A 6,000-nucleotide genomic window follows, 5' to 3' on the forward strand; every position below is an offset into this window, starting at 1 on the left:
CTTGTCTATGTTTGTTTGTAGATAGATGGCTCGTGCTGTTGTTCCGTTAAATTTTAATGCGTTCCTTGAGAAAGCAAAGTTGAAAGATGATGGTAGCAATTACACGGACTGGGTCCGTAACCTGAGGATTATCCTCATTGCTGCACAGAAAAGTTACGTCCTGGAAGCACCGCTGGGTGCCAGGCCTGCTGCTGATGCAACTGACAACGTTAAGAACGTCTAGCAGAGCAAAGCTGATGACTACTCTATAGTTCAGTGTGCCATGCTTTACGGCTTAGAACTGGGTCTTCAACGACGTTTTGAACGTCATGGAGCATATGAGATGTTCCAGGAGTTGAAGTTAATATTTCAAGCAAATGCCCGGATTGAGAGATATGAAATCTCCAATAAGTTCTACAGCTGCAAGATGGAGGAGAATAGTTCTGTCAGTGAACACATACTCAAATGTCTGGGTATAATAATCACTTGATTCAACTGGGAGTTAATCTTCCTGACGATAGTGTCATTGACAGAATTCTCCAATCACTACCACCAAGCTACAAGAGCTTCGTGATGAACTATAATATGCAAGGGATGAACAAAACTATTCCCGAGCTCTTCGCAATGCTAAAAGCTGCGGAGGTAGAAATCAAAAAGGAGCATCAAGTGTTGATGGTTAACAAGACCACTAGTTTCAAAAGAAAGGGCAAAGGAAAGAAGAAGGGGAACTTCAAAAAGAACGGCAAGCAAGTTGCTGCTCAAGAGAAGAAACCCAATTCTGGACCTAAGCCTGAAACTGAGTGCTTCTACTGCAAGCAGACTGGACACTGGAAGCGGAATTGCCCCAAGTATTTGGCGGATAAGAAGGATGGCAAAGTGAATAAAGGTATATGTGAAATACATGTTATTGATGTGTACCTTACTAATGCTCGCAATAGCACCTGGGTATTTGATACTGGTTCTGTTGCTAATATTTGCAACTCGAAACAGGGACTACAAATTAAGCGGAGATTAGCTAAGGACGAGGTGACGATGCGCGTGGGAAATGGTTCCAAAGTCGATGTGATCGCGGTCGGCACGCTACCTCTACATCTACCATCGGGATTAGTTTTAGACCTAAATAATTGTTATTTGGTGCCAGCGTTGAGCATGAACATTATATCTGGATCTTGTTTGATGCGAGACGGTTATTCATTTAAATCAGAGAATAATGGTTGTTCTATTTATATGAGTAATATCTTTTATGGTCATGCACCCTTGAAGAGTGGTCTATTTTTATTAAATCTCGATAGTAGTGATACACATATTCATAGTGTTGAAACCAAAAGATGCAGAGTTGATAACGATAGTGCAACTTATTTGTGGCACTGCCGTTTAGGTCATATCAGTGTAAAGCGCATGAAGAAACTCCATACTGATGGGCTTTTGGAATCACTTGATTATGAATCACTTGGTACTTGCGAACCGTGCCTCATGGGCAAGATGACTAAAACGCCGTTCTCCGGAACTATGGAGCGAGCAACTGATTTGTTGGAGATCATACATACTGATGTTTGTGGTCCAATGAATGTTGAGGCTCGCGGCGGGTATCGTTATTTTCTCACCTTCACAGATGATTTGAGCAGATATGGGTATATCTACTTAATGAAACACAAGTCTGAAACATTTGAAAAGTTCAAAGAATTTCAGAGTGAAGTGGAAAATCATCGTAACAAGAAAATAAAGTTTCTACGATCTAATCGTGGAGGAGAATATTTGAGTTATGAGTTTGGTCTACACTTGAAACAATACGGAATAGTTTCGCAACTCACGCCACCCGGAACACCACAACGAAATGGTGTGTCCGAACGTTGTAATCGTACTTTACTAGATATGGTGCGATCTATGATGTCTCTTACAGATTTACCACTATCGTTTTGGGCATATGCTTTAGAGACGGCCGCATTCACGTTAAATAGGGCACCATCAAAATCCGTTGAGACGACACCTTATGAACTGTGGTTTGGCAAGAAACCAAAGTTGTCGTTTCTTAAAGTTTGAGGCTGCGATGCTTATGTAAAGAAACTTCAACCAGATAAGCTCGAACCCAAATCGGAGAAATGTGTCTTCATAGGATACCCAAAGGAGACTATTGGGTACACCTTCTATCACAGATCTGAGGGCAAGATTTTCGTTGCTAAATTCGGATCCTTTCTAGAGAAGGAGTTTCTCTCGAAAGAAGTGAGTGGGAGGAAAGTAGAACTTGATGAGATAACTGTATCTACTCCCTTGTTGGAAAGTAGTTCATCACAAGAACCAGTTCCTGTGACAACTACACCAACTAGTGAGGAAGCTAATGATATTGATCATGAAACTTCAGATCAAGTTTCTACTGAACCTCGCAGGTCTACCAGAATAAGATCCGCACCAGAGTGGTACGGTAATCCTATTCTGGAAGTCATGTTACTTGACCATGATGAACCTATGAACTATGAGGAAGCGATGATGAGCCCAGATTCCGCAAAATAGCTAGAGGCCATGAAATCTGAGATGGGATCCATGTACGAAAACAAAGTATGGATTTTGGTTGACTTGCCCGATGATCGGCAAGCCATTGAGAATAAATGGATTTTTAAGAAGAAGACTGACGCTGATGGTAATATAACTGTCTATAAAGCTCGACTTGTTGCGAAAGGTTTTCGACAAGTTCAAGGGGTTGACTACGATGAGACCTTCTCACCCGTAGCGATGCTTAAGTCTGTCCGAATCATGTTAGCTATTGTTGCATTTCACGATTATGAAATTTGGCAAATGGATGTCAAAACTGCATTCTTGAATGGATTTTTGGAAGAAGAGTTGTATATGATGCAACCAGAAGGTTTTGTTGATCCAAAAGGTGCTAACAAAGTGTGCAAACTCCAACGATCTATTTATGGGCTGGTGCAAGCATCTCAGAGTTGGAATAAACGTTTTGATAGTGTGATCAAAGCATATGGTTTTATACAGACTTTTGGAGAAGCCTGTATTTACAAGAAAGTGAGTGGGAGCTCTGTAGCATTTCTGATTTTATATGTAGATGACATATTATTAATTGGAAATGATATAGAATTTCTGGATAGCATAAAGGGATACTTGAATAAAAGTTTTTCAATGAAAGACCTCAGTGAAGCTTCTTGCATATTAGGCATCAAGATCTATAGAGATAGATCAAGACGCTTAATAGGACTTTCACAAAGCACATACCTTGACAAAATTTTGAAAAAGTTCAAAATGGATCAGGCAAAGAAAGGTTTCTTGCCTGTGCTACAAGGTGTGAAGTTGAGTCAAACTCAATGCCCGACCACAGCAGAAGATAGAGAGAAAATGAAAGATGTTCCCTATGCTTCAGCCATAGGCTCTATCATGTATGCAATGCTGTGTACCAGACCTGACGTATGCTTAGCAATAAGCTTGGCAGGAAGGTACCAAAGTAATCCAGGAGTGGATCACTGGACAGCGGTCAAGAACATCCTGAAATACCTGAAAAGGACTAAGGATATGTTTCTCGTATATGGAGGTGACAAAGAGCTAGTCGTAAAAGGTTACGTCGATGCAAGCTTTGACACTGATCCGGACGATTCTAAATCGCAAACTGGATACGTGTTTATATTAAACGGTGGAGCTGTAAGTTGGTGCAGTTCTAAACAAAGCGTCGTGGCTGGATCTACATGTGAAGCGGAGTTCATAGCTGCTTCTGAAGCAGCAAATGAAGGAGTCTGGATGAAGGAGTTCATTACCGATCTAGGTGTCATACCTAGTGCGTCGGGACCAATGAAGATCTTCTGTGACAATACTAGTGCAATTGCTTTGGCAAAGGAATCCAGATTTCACAAGAGGACCAAGCACATCAAGAGACGCTTCAATTCCATTTGGGACCAAGTCCAAGTTGGAGACATAGAGATTTGCAAAATACATACGGATCTGAATGTTGCAGACCCGTTGACTAAGCCTCTCTCACGAGCAAAACATGATCAACACCAAGACTCCATGGGTGTTAGAATCATTACTATGTAATCTAGATTATTGACTCTAGTGCAAGTGGGAGACTGAAGGAAATATGCCCTAGAGGCAATAATAAAGTTATTATTTATTCCCTCATATCATGATAAATGTTTATTATTCATGCTAGAATTGTATTAACCGGAAACATGATACATGTGTGAATACATAGACAAACATATAGTCACTAGTATGCCTCTACTTGACTAGCTCATTAATCAAAGATGGTTATGTTTCCTAACCATAGACATGTGTTGTCATTTGATTAATGAGGTCACATCATTAGGAGAATGATGTGATTGACATGACCCATTCCGTTAGCCTAGCACTTGATCATTTAGTATGTTGCTATTGCTTTCTTCATGACTTATACATGTTCCTGTAACTATGAGAAATATGCAACTCCCGTTTACCGGAAGAACACTTTGGGTACTACCAAACGTCACAATGTAACTGGGTGATTATAAAGGAGTACTACAGGTGTCTCCGAAGGTACATGTTGAGTTGGCGTATTTCGAGATTAGGTTTTGTCACTCCGATTGTCGGAGAGGTATCTCTGGGCCCTCTCGGTAATACTAATCACTTAAGCCTTGCAAGCATTATAACTAATAAGTTAGTTATGATATGACGTATTACAGAACGAGTAAAGAGACTTGCCGGTAACGAGATTGAACTAGGTATTGGATACCGACGATCAAATCTCGGGCAAGTAACATACCGATGACAAAGGGAACAACGTATGTTGTTATGCGGTTTGACTGATAAAGATCTTCGTAGAATATGTAGGAACCAATTGTTGGAAATATGCCCTAGAGGCAATAATAAAAGTATTATTATATTTCAATATTCATGATAATTGTCTTTTGTTCATGCTATAACTGTATTATCCGGAAATCGTAATACACGTGTGAATACTTAGACCACAATATGTCCCTGGTGAGCCTCTAGTTGACTAGCTCGTTGTGATCAACAGATAGTCATGGTTTCCTGACTATGGACATTGGATGTCGTTGATAACGGGATCACATCATTAGGAGAATGATGTGATGGACAAGACCCAATCCTAAGCATAGCATAAAAGATCGTGTAGTTCGTTTTGCTAGAGCTTTGCCAATGTCAAGTATCTCTTCCTTCGACCATGAGATCGTGTAACTCTTGGATACCGTAAGAGTGCCTTGGGTGTATCAAACGTCACAACGTAACTGGGTGACTATAAAGGTGCATTACAGGTATCTCCGAAAGTATCTGTTGGGTTGACACGGATCGAGACTGGGATTTGTCACTCCGTATGACGGAGAGGTATCTCTGGGCCCACTCGGTAATGCATCATCATAATGAGCTCAATGTGACCAAGGTGTTGGACACGGGATCATGCATTACAGTACGAGTAAAGTGACTTGCCGGTAACGAGACTGAACAAGGTATTGGGATACCGACGATCGAGTCTCGGGCAAGTAACGTACCGATTGACAAAGGGAATTGTATACAGGGTTTGATCGAATCCTCGACATCGTGGTTCATCCGATGACAACATCGAGGAGCATGTGGGAGCCATCATGGGTATCCAGATCCCGCTGTTGGTTATTGACCTGAGAGCGTCTCGGTCATGTCTGCATGTCTCCCGAACCCGTAGGGTCTACACACTTAAGGTTCGGTGACGCTAGGGTTATTAGGAAGACTAGTATGTGACTACCGAATGTTGTTCGGAGTCCTGGATGGGATCCCGGACGTCACGAGGATCTCCGGAAGGGTCCGGAGGTAAAGATTTATATATGGGAAGTTGTCAAACGGGCACCGAGAAGTTTTGGGGTCATACTGGTATTGTACCGGGGCCACCGGAAGGGTTCCAGGGGTCCACCGGGAGGGGCCACCCCTCCCGGGGGACCACATGGGCTGTGTGGGGCAGGGAGCCAGCCCCTAGTGGGCTGAGCGCACCCCCTCCCTTGGGCCCTTGCGCCTAGGGTTGGAGGGGGAACCCTAGAGGGGGCGCCCCCCTTGGCTTGG

This window comes from Triticum dicoccoides, chromosome 6B, assembly GCF_002162155.2.
Source record: "Triticum dicoccoides isolate Atlit2015 ecotype Zavitan chromosome 6B, WEW_v2.0, whole genome shotgun sequence".
Lineage (NCBI taxonomy): Eukaryota > Viridiplantae > Streptophyta > Magnoliopsida > Poales > Poaceae > Triticum > Triticum dicoccoides.